We start from the raw sequence: 11,712 nt of genomic DNA, 5'->3' as shown, positions 1-11,712 counted from the left end.
GGTTCCCGGGTGATGGTTGACGTCGTGGTCTGCTATGACCAACCAGGGAGTATGGAGAATGCCTACCAGCGGAAATATGATAAATATTCTTCGCATGGGAGGATTCTCCCCCTGGTTGTCGGGTCTCTTGGATCATGGTACCCCAGGAACGACGAAATCCGTTCGATTCTCGGAATCAACGGAAGATCCTGGGGTGCCTTCCGATTCAAGGCCCGATTGGTAGCGATCCAGGGATCAATGGATATGGTGTGTGCCAATTTCCATCATGGTGCACCAAACCCCGAAGCTGAGGATATCCCCCCTTTTCCCGTAGAAACTCCCTACCCAGTAGATTAGTAGATTCTTTCCCTCATATTTTATTTATGTAATTTTAGTAATATTTTAAAATGCACCTACCTCATACATGTTTATTCCCCTTCCGAAACCCCTCCATAAACTAACCACTGAACCATCGATGCTGAAAATATTGGTGCTGTTTTATGAATTTATTCGTTACACATCATTTACAACAGTTTGTTTACTGGTATTAATAAATTACTTTTCTTAGTTATTAATTCTGTAAATGTAACGACTTAATATTTCACCTTCGATTTTTTACTAGCAGAGCGTAGTTTCGATCTACGGACCTCTGGGTTATGGGCCCAGCACGCTTCCGCTGCGCCACTCTGCTGTTGCAATTGAATGTCTGCATTACGTTCCAATTACACCTTTCGTAGCATTTTAAATTGTTGTGTTACTAAAATGCATCGACCGGGTAACCAGCATTCTAACACAGAACCATCGATGCAAAATAATGGCAACTACTGCTCCCTACCAACACGAAATGTTTTTGTATTTTTTGGAGCCTCTTACCCATCAGCAACTTGATTACCATCCGTGCTTTAACGAAAAAACTTTTAGTCCGAAATAGTCTCTTTAACTGTCGAAGTTCCTTGGCCTCTATAGTATAGGAAAGCACAGAAAGCATCTGCCTAGTATATCTATCTGATTCCGGCGTGTCAATCAAGTTTATCACCAATATTCACTGGGATCTTCCTTCAACATTTACAGCGCATGTTTACCACTATTCTAAAGCTACTCACAAGGTTAATGAAATACACACAATAACTCTAAATTATCTTGAAATCTAAAATATTTCTTAAAAACGAGGTAAAATTATCTTTCTGCCTAACTTTAATGATGTACTACAGATCTCCAAAAACAAAATTAAATGGCGTACGTAGCACTTGCATTTGAATGTTGTGCATTATTTGATTGCAAAACAAAACATTATGTTTCGGATTTCGGGGCGCAATGGTAGCGCGCCTGACTCCAGATCAGGAGGTTGCGTGTTTAAATCACGTCGAGATCAGAGGGTTTGTTCAGCATTTCATGTTTAAATGTATCATTCAATGACGTTAGAGTGACAGCTATTCCAGGGCAATAATCCTTAGACTTTGTGGACGTGTAAACCATTTGACAATTGCATTCAATAATACTTTTATTTCAAATTGCATATTAATGATGCGCAAGTAAGTGGTAGCTTACCAAAAATGTAGTAATGTTAAGAGAAGGTGAAGTTCGCCAACTGCATGTAGCGATATACTTAGGGTTCGTGAAAGTGGTGACGTAACTAGGGAAACTGATTAGTCGCAATTTGTGTTTGTTACGGTCGCCTAGGGATTCTTTAAATGAAATGTCAATGTTAGACGTAAAATGCATCGACCGGGAATCGAACCCGGGCCGCCCGCGTGATAGGCGAGCATTCTACCACTGATCCATCGATGCTGAGAATATTAGTGCTGTTTTATGAATTTATTCGTTACACATCATTTACAACAGTTTGTTTACTGGTATTAATAAATTACTTTTCTTAGTTATTAATTGTGTAAATGTATCGACTTAATATTTCACCTTCGATTTTTTACTAGCAGAGCGTAGTTTCGATCTACGGACATCTGGGTTATGGGCCCAGCACGCTTCCGCTGCGCCACTCTGCTGTTGCAATTGAATGTCTGCATTACGTTCCAATTACACCTTTCGTAGCATTTTAAATTGTTGTGTTACTAAAATGCATCGACCGGGTAACCAGCATTCTAACACAGAACCATCGATGCAAAATAATGGCAACTACTGCTCCCTACCAACACGAAATGTTTTTGTATTTTTTGGAGCCTCTTACCCATCAGCAACTTGATTACCATCCGTGCTTTAACGAAAAAACTTTTAGTCCGAAATAGTCTCTTTAACTGTCGAAGTTCCTTGGCCTCTATAGTATAGGAAAGCACAGAAAGCATCTGCCTAGTATATCTATCTGATTCCGGCGTGTCAATCAAGTTTATCACCAATATTCACTGGGATCTTCCTTCAACATTTACAGCGCATGTTTACCACTATTCTAAAGCTACTCACAAGGTTAATGAAATACACACAATAACTCTAAATTATCTTGAAATCTAAAATATTTCTTAAAAACGAGGTAAAATTATCTTTCTGCCTAACTTTAATGATGTACTACAGATCTCCAAAAACAAAATTAAATGGCGTACGTAGCACTTGCATTTGAATGTTGTGCATTATTTGATTGCAAAACAAAACATTATGTTTCGGATTTCGGGGCGCAATGGTAGCGCGCCTGACTCCAGATCAGGAGGTTGCGTGTTTAAATCACGTCGAGATCAGAGGGTTTGTTCAGCATTTCATTTTTAAATGTATCATTCAATGACGTTAGAGTGACAGCTATTCCAGGGCAATAATCCTTAGACTTTGTGGACGTGTAAACCATTTGACAATTGCATTCAATAATACTTTTATTTCAAATTGCATATTAATGATGCGCAAGTAAGTGGTAGCTTACCAAAAATGTAGTAATGTTAAGAGAAGGTGAAGTTCGCCAACTGCATGTAGCGATATACTTAGGGTTCGTGAAAGTGGTGACGTAACTAGGGAAACTGATTAGTCGCAATTTGTGTTTGTTACGGTCGCCTAGGGATTCTTTAAATGAAATGTCAATATTAGACGTAAAATGCATCGACCGGGAATCGAACCCGGGCCGCCCGCGTGATAGGCGAGCATTCTACCACTGATCCATCGATGCTGAGAATATTAGTGCTGTTTTATGAATTTATTCGTTACACATCATTTACAACAGTTTGTTTACTGGTATTAATAAATTACTTTTCTTAGTTATTAATTGTGTAAATGTATCGACTTAATATTTCACCTTCGATTTTTTACTAGCAGAGCGTAGTTTCGATCTACGGACATCTGGGTTATGGGCCCAGCACGCTTCCGCTGCGCCACTCTGCTGTTGCAATTGAATGTCTGCATTACGTTCCAATTACACCTTTCGTAGCATTTTAAATTGTTGTGTTACTAAAATGCATCGACCGGGTAACCAGCATTCTAACACAGAACCATCGATGCAAAATAATGGCAACTACTGCTCCCTACCAACACGAAATGTTTTTGTATTTTTGGAGCCTCTTACCCATCAGCAACTTGATTACCATCCGTGCTTTAACGAAAAAACTTTTAGTCCGAAATAGTCTCTTTAACTGTCGAAGTTCCTTGGCCTCTATAGTATAGGAAAGCACAGAAAGCATCTGCCTAGTATATCTATCTGATTCCGGCGTGTCAATCAAGTTTATCACCAATATTCACTGGGATCTTCCTTCAACATTTACAGCGCATGTTTACCACTATTCTAAAGCTACTCACAAGGTTAATGAAATACACACAATAACTCTAAATTATCTTGAAATCTAAAATATTTCTTAAAAACGAGGTAAAATTATCTTTCTGCCTAACTTTAATGATGTACTACAGATCTCCAACAACAAAATTAAATGGCGTACGTAGCACTTGCATTTGAATGTTGTGCATTATTTGATTGCAAAACAAAACATTATGTTTCGGATTTTGTGGCGCAATGGTAGCGCGCCTGACTCTAGATCAGGAGGTTGCGTGTTCAAATCACGTCGAGATCAGAGGGTTTGTTCAGCATTTCATGTTTAAATGTATCATTCAATGACGTTAGAGTGACAGCTATTCCAGGGCAATAATCATTAGACTTTGTGGACGTGTAAACCATTTGACAATTGCATTCAATAATACTATTATTTCAAATTGCATATTAATGATGCGCAAGTAAGTGGTAGCTTACCAAAAATGTTGTAATGTTAAGAGAAGGTGAAGTTCGCCAACTGCATGTAGCGATATACTTAGGGTTCGTGAAAGTGGTGACGTAACTAGGGAAACTGATTAGTCGCAATTGGTGTTTGTTACGGTCGCCTAGGGATTCTTTAAATGAAATGTCAATATTAGACGTAAATTGCATCGACCGGGAATCGAACCCGGGCCGCCCGCGTGGCAGGCGAGCATTCTATCTTCTTTTTCCCTTCTGCTAGACTTCGTGGAGAGCAGACGTGTTTTTAAAGAGCTTCGGTTTTTATTGATGAAGTGTTTTAGCTCCTTGTATTATTTTTACATTTTATCCATTGACATCCAAAAATCCCTTAAAAACATTCTTATGCTTTAACCAAAACAAATATTGAATTTTAATGCATATATTTCTTTAATTTTAATACTCAATAGAATTTTTTATTTATTCTTTTCATCCTTGATTCTTTTTTTCTCATTTGATTCCACACTTTCTTCGGTTTTTAAAATTTTTTTATTCTTCACAATTTTTTTTTCTTATTTTATTCCACAATTTCCTCAGTTTAAATTTATTTTATATTTTTTTATTCTTCACTCAAGTTTTTTTTATTCCACAATTTCTTCTGTTTTAATTTTTTTAATTCTTCACAAAATTATTTTATTTTTAATTTTTATTACTTAAAGCGTCAATTTTGTTATTTTTTTTTCCTCTTTCTTAAATTTCTATAAATCTTTTCTTTTTATATTTATTTAGAATTTTCTCTCAGATGTTTAATGGTTTATTTTTTATTTTTCTAACAATATTTTACCGATTTTTTCTATACTTCTTTGGTTTTAGTCAATAAGAATTACTGTTTTATTCTTTCATATGTAAGTGGGCCCAGGGTAGCAATGGCAGAGGTAGGAGCATCTAGTAGAAATGCTACTAGAGTAAGACTCCATGGGACAATCATTAAAATCCCAGTTCCTCTGCCAAACGTTTTAAAATGTGGGGAGAAATCCTGTCAAGGTGAGCGAGGTAGCGGTCCCTGGTCTGGGGATCGCAAGAGACAATTGGCGGAGACACACATAAAAGAAAGACATTCTAGGAGAGGGGTTCAGTACACCACCCAGTATGTCTGCCTTGGCTGTAAAAAGGAATTTAATTCGTTTATTTCAGCCGGCAGACATGCAAGACCTTGTACTGAGTCCCTTTCCTCCAGTATTCTCCGCCAATCCCTCGAACTAACCATTGCATCTGCAATGGATGGTTCTGAGGGTCTCCTAATCCCGCTCACTCTTCTCTCCCCACGTTTTCCCCTTCCAGAATTGAAGGGGACAAAATAATTTTAAAATACCCTGGAAAACCCACGAAGTGTCCTAGGTGTGAGTGGACTACCTTGGCAACTAACACCAGAGCCATGGGTAGTATCCACAGACACCTAGAGACAGCCCACACACTCCGACTACTTAAATATTGGGAATGCGGAGTGTGTGGATTTGCTGGAGATGGCCCTACACTAAAAGGACATTACCAAAGGTTACATTCTAATAACAACCCATCACCCTCCATCCGATTTGCTGGGATATCCAGTATGGATGGCTCCAACCATGACTCTTCTGCTGCAGTGATCTCTCTAGAGGATGTTACTGCAACAGAAGACGAGCGTGATGAGCTATCCGTGGTGGAAATCCCAGCGATCGAGGAATCCCATGGTAATGTCCAATCTCCAGCAAATTTTACCGCAAGCACTATTTTAGATCTTGGGAGGAAGTTCGCCTCCTCTTTTAATACACAAAATTTTAGTTGGCTTTATGAACTCCCCCACAAGAAAATACTAGCCCCACAATTTTATTACAAGAGATTTTAGACCCTTCACCTAACCCCGAGACCTTAACCTTTGTCCCCAGTCAGCAAAGCAATCGAGGACGTAGTCATAACAGCTCAGAAGAGCAGAGCCAAAGAGACGACGATTTTGTCAGTCTCTGGGTTCCTGCCTTCTTGAGCTGTGAGACTCTACATGACCTAGACGACGTCCTCGAACGTTGCACAGCTGACTGGCTCCCTAAAGCACAAATTTTACAAGACCCAAGCCCTGAACAACCCCGAGGAAACCCTGAAAAAGAAAAAGAAACCAAAACCGGCAGATGCAGAAGGCCCGGCGACATATCAAGCAAAAGGCGTACGAGGCGAGGAAGATTCAGCGGCTCTTCAACATTTACCCAAGAAGAGCCGTTCGAGAGGTGCTCGAAGACCGTTCACCCTCCTACGATGGTACTGTACAAGCTGCGGAGGAATATCTCAAGAGGACTTACAACCGATTGAGACCATCTCCGCAGCAGTGCCAAAGTGCGAGGGAACTCTACGACACCTGCGACTGGTCCCAACCTTCAGAGGACCAGATGAACTTCCTTAATCGTGCGCCAACCCAACAAGAGCTTGAAGCTAAGCTTCGCCGGGCTACCAACACATCACCAGGGGTTGATGGCCTAGAATACCGTCATCTTAGAGCCATCGACCCCAACTGCATTCTGCTGGAAACAGTTTGTAAAATGGTTTGGAAGCTAGGGGTTCCTAATTGTTGGAAGACATCGCGAACTGTCCCCATTTTCAAGAAAGGGGACACTAGCGACTATTCCAACTTTAGACCAATATCCCTTCTTCCTACCATTTACAAACTGTTCTCGGGAGTGATCAGCCAGAGAATAACGCAAGTCGCTTCAGACCTTGGCTGGTTATCTCCCGAGCAAAAGGGGTTTCCTCCCGGGGGTCCATGGTATTCAGGAACATACACAGCTCTTACAGACGGTTGTCGATGAGACAAAGACCAAACGAAAGCACATGTCTATAGCATGGCTAGACATGTGCAACGCGTTTGGATCTGTGCCTCACGCCGTTCTGAATGAGCTGTTTACATCACTTCCAATACCAGAAGACCTCCGGCGCATCCTGGTGGACATATATTCGGGAAATCGGATGGATTTTGCCGTTGGGAAAGAATCCATCCGCATTTTCCCGACAGCAGGTGTTCGCCAGGGTGACGCTCTTAGTTCCCCTATTTTTAATCTGGCTTCCGAGCCCCTCGTCAGGGCCGGAAAGTCCAATATTAACCCCGGATTTTTATTATTTGGCTCGCTCGTGAAAACCACGGCATATGCTGACGACATTGCCGTGGTTACAAATTCTCCCTCCGAGCTCCAAAACATTTTAAACGTTTTTACCCTCACCGCAAACACCTTGGGACTGCAATTTATGCCGGGAAGTGTGCTTGCCTGGTCTTCGACAAAGGCAAGCCGTCTGACGCCCAGTGCCGAATTGGTGATCAATTAATTCGGTGCTTGGGTCCAGACGACCAAGAAACATATCTTGGTACACCGATCGGAGGAAAATTGCGGTTCCGACCACCAACTGACCTTATCCCTAACCTCGACAAGATTGCCGCCTCCCACCTCGCACCATGGCAAAAACTTGAAATCTTCCGTAGCCACCTTCTTCCCTCCCTTTTCCATCACCTCGCTTCGGGTCGGGTCCTGAAAGACTGCCTTACCCAACTGGACACTGAGTGTAGGAAGTTTCTAGGCCTTATTTGCAACCTTCCCAATCACGCAACGGTCCCGTTCTTCTACGCGGACCGGCGGGTTGGGGGCCTAGGAACATGCCGCCTCACTGATGATACCGATATCTGGACCATCGCCAGGGCTGCTCAGCTCCTCACTTGTAGAGACCCTACAGTGAGGAACATATGCCGAGAGCAGCTCCATGACACCATCCGGCGAGGGTTCAGAAACGAGCATCCAGGAGTGTTGCCAGTTGGGGAATATCTTTCGGGATCCGTGGATGGGGGGCTCTACAGACTGAGGTACGCGGAGGCAGGGTCCAATCTTTGGACTCTTGCCCGCCAAGCTGCCAAACGACTGGGAGTGCGGATTGATGTATCCGGCGACGAAAATCTAAGAATTGTCGCCGATGACGTCTCCGTAAGCCCAGTCAAGGCAGTCCGCGGACTTCGGAAAGTAGCTCGGCAGCGTTATACCAGGGACCTAATTTCCGACAAGAGCCACCAGGGAGTAGTTGCCACTGGCCTCTCCCTGGAAGACAAGTCGAAAGACATGGCTCGCCTGGTATCCTGCCGTACGCCCCTCTCCTTCCGAGACTGGAGATATCTTCACAAGGCCCGGCTCGACATCCTTCCTCTTCGGGGGCACTCGTGGTTTTGCTCACAGGAGCAAGATACGAGTTGCCGCCGATGCGGAAAGGAAAACGAGACCGGGTTTCATGTGCTTAACCACTGTGAAGAAGGTCTCCAGCTCGCCACCAAGAGGCACAACACCATCCAAGATCTCTTGGAGTCGCTGCTAGTCAAGCAGGGACACGACGTCACGATCAACAATGCCATCCCCGGGCAAAGGTTAAGACCGGATGTTGAATTTCAACTATCCGGTTCCCGGGTGATGGTCGACGTCGTGGTCTGCTATGACCAACCAGGGAGTATGGAGAATGCCTACCAGCGGAAATAAGATAAATATTCTTCGCATGGGAGGATTCTCCCCCTGGTTGTCGGGTCTCTTGGATCATGGTACCCCAGGAACGACGAAATCCGTTCGATTCTCGGAATCAACGGAAGATCCTGGGGTGCCTTCCGATTCAAGGCCCGATTGGCAGCGATCCAGGGATCAATGGAAATGGTGTGTGCCCATTTCCATCATGGTGCACCAAACCCCGAAGCTGAGGATATCCCCCTTTTCCCGTAGAAACTCCCTACCCAGTAGATTAGTAGATTCTTTCCCTCATATTTTATTTATCTAATTTTTGTAATATTTTAAAATGCACCTACCTCATACATGTTTATTCCCCTTCCGGAAACCCCTCCATAAACTAACCACTGAACCATCGATGCTGAGATTATTAGTGCTGTTTTATGAATTTATTCGTTACACATCATTTACAACAGTTTGTTTACTGGTATTAATAAATTACTTTTCTTAGTTATTAATTCTGTAAATGTATCGACTTAATATTTCACCTTCGATTTTTTACTAGCAGAGCGTAGTTTCGATCTACGCACCTCTGGGTTATGGGCCCAGCACGCTTCCGCTGCGCCACTCTGCTGTTGCAATTGAATGTCTGCATTACGTTCCAATTACACCTTTCGTAGCATTTTAAATTGTTGTGTTACTAAAATGCATCGACCGGGTAACCAGCATTCTAACACAGAACCATCGATGCAAAATAATGGCAACTACTGCTCCCTACCAACACGAAATGTTTTTGTATTTTTTGGAGCCTCTTACCCATCAGCAACTTGATTACCATCCGTGCTTTAACGAAAAAACTTTTAGTCCGAAATAGTCTCTTTAACTGTCGAAGTTCCTTGGCCTCTATAGTATAGGAAAGGACAGAAAGCATCTGCCTAGTATATCTATCTGATTCCGGCGTGTCAATCAAGTTTATCACCAATATTCACTGGGATCTTCCTTCAACATTTACAGCGCATGTTTACCACTATTCTAAAGCTACTCACAAGGTTAATGAAATACACACAATAACTCTAAATTATCTTGAAATCTAAAATATTTCTTAAAAACGAGGTAAAATTATCTTTCTGCCTAACTTTAATGATGTACTACAGATCTCCAAAAACAAAATTAAATGGCGTACGTAGCACTTGCATTTGAATGTTGTGCATTATTTGATTTCAAAACAAAACATTATGTTTCGGATTTCGTGGCGCAATGGTAGCGCGCCTGACTCCAGATCAGGAGGTTGCGTGTTCAAATCACGTCGAGATCAGAGGGTTTGTTCAGCATTTCATGTTTAAATGTATCATTCAATGACGTTAGATTGACAGCTTTTCCAGGCCAATAATCCTTAGACTTTGTGGACGTGTAAACCATTTGACAATTGCATTCAATAATACTTTTATTTCAAATTGCATATTAATGATGCGCAAGTAAGTGGTAGCTTACCAAAAATGTAGTAATGTTAAGAGAAGGTGAAGTTCGCCAACTGCATGTAGCGATATACTTAGGGTTCGTGAAAGTGGTGACGTAACTAGGGAAACTGATTAGTCGCAATTTGTGTTTGTTACGGTCGCCTAGGGATTCTTTAAATGAAATGTCAATATTAGACGTAAAATGCATCGACCGGGAATCGAACCCGGGCCGCCCGCGTGGCAGGCGAGCATTCTACCACTGAACCATCGATGCTGAGAATATTAGTGCTGTTTTATGAATTTATTCGTTACACATCATTTACAACAGTTTGTTTACTGGTATTAATAAATTACTTTTCTTAGTTATTAATTCTGTAAATGTATCGACTTAATATTTCACCTTCGATTTTTTACTAGCAGAGCGTAGTTTAGATCTACGGACCTCTGGGTTATGGGCCCAGCACGCTTCCGCTGCGCCACTCTGCTGTTGCAATTGAATGTCTGCATTACGTTCCAATTACACCTTTCGGGGAATCTTCTGTCTGACTCCGTCCGAAGCAGACGTGTTTTTATGAGCTCCCGTTTTTATCGTTTGTTTACATGAGCAGACTATCTTTTATCCTTATTTTTCGCGAAACCTTTTTGATACCTCTTTTACTTCCACACTTTCTTCGGTTTTTTAATTTTTTTATTCTTCATAAATTTTTTTTTATTCCACAATTTCTTCGGTTTAAATTTATTTAATATTTTTTTAATTCTTCACTTAATTTTTTTTATTCCACAATTTCTTCTGTTTTTATTTTATTTTATTCTTCACTAAATTATTTTATTTTTAATTTTTATTACTTAAAACGTCAATTTTGCTATTTTATTTTCCTCTTTCTTAAATTTCTATAAATCCTTTCTTTCTATATTTATTTAGAAATTCTCTTCAGATTTTTTATGGTTTATTTTTTATTTTTCTAACAATATTTTACCGATTTTTGCTTTACTTCTTTGGTTTAAGTCAATAAGAATTACTGTTTTATTCTTTCATATGTAAGTGGGCCCAGGGTAGCAATGGCAGAGGTAGGAGCATCTAGTAGAAATGCTACTAGAGTAAGACTCCTTGGGACAATAATTAAAATCCCAGTTCCTCTGCCAAACATTTTAAAATGTGGGGAGAAATCCTGTCAAGGTGAGCGAGGTAGCGGTCCCTGGTCTGGGGATCGCAAGAGACAATTGGCGGAGACACACATAAAAGAAAGACATTCTAGGAGAGGGGTTCAGTACACCATCCAGTATGTCTGCCTTGGCTGCAAAAAGGAATTTAATTCCTTTATTTCAGCCGGCAGACATGCAAGACCTTGTACTGAGTCCCTTTCTTCCAGTATTCTCCGCCAATCCCTCGAACTAACCATTGCATCTGCAATGGATGGTTCGCAGGGGTCTCCTAATCCCGCTCACTCTTCTCTCCCCACGTTTTCCCCTTCCAGAATTGAAGGGGACAAAATAATTTTAAAATACCCTGGTAAACCCACGAAGTGTCCTAGGTGTGAGTGGACTACCTTGGCAAATAACACCAGAGCCATGGGTAGTATCCAATGACACCTAGAGACAGCCCACACACTCCGACTAGTTAAATATTGGGAATGCGGAGTGTGTGGATTTGCTGGAGATG

General features: G+C 41.6%; 4 non-coding genes across 4 annotated transcripts; 1 reads left to right on the top strand and 3 right to left on the bottom strand.

Moving 5' to 3' along the window:
• Positions 1-1,696: 1,696 nt before the first annotated feature.
• Positions 1,697-1,767, bottom strand: Trnad-auc. Its single transcript has one exon. It is a non-coding gene; the product is annotated as a tRNA-Asp (tRNA).
• Positions 1,768-3,005: 1,238 nt separating this feature from the next.
• Trnad-auc lies at positions 3,006-3,076 on the bottom strand. Its single transcript has one exon. It is a non-coding gene; the product is annotated as a tRNA-Asp (tRNA).
• Positions 3,077-9,838: 6,762 nt separating this feature from the next.
• On the top strand, positions 9,839-9,910 carry Trnaw-cca. Its single transcript has one exon. It is a non-coding gene; the product is annotated as a tRNA-Trp (tRNA).
• A 345-nt stretch (positions 9,911-10,255) lies between these two features.
• On the bottom strand, positions 10,256-10,326 carry Trnag-gcc. The gene has a single exon. It is a non-coding gene; the product is annotated as a tRNA-Gly (tRNA).
• Positions 10,327-11,712: the final 1,386 nt, after the last annotated feature.

This window comes from Daphnia magna, unplaced genomic scaffold (assembly GCF_020631705.1).
Source record: "Daphnia magna isolate NIES unplaced genomic scaffold, ASM2063170v1.1 Dm_contigs189, whole genome shotgun sequence".
Lineage (NCBI taxonomy): Eukaryota > Metazoa > Arthropoda > Branchiopoda > Diplostraca > Daphniidae > Daphnia > Daphnia magna.
The sequence above is the reverse complement of the archived record's forward strand: the minus strand, read 5'-3'. Positions and strand labels throughout refer to the sequence as shown.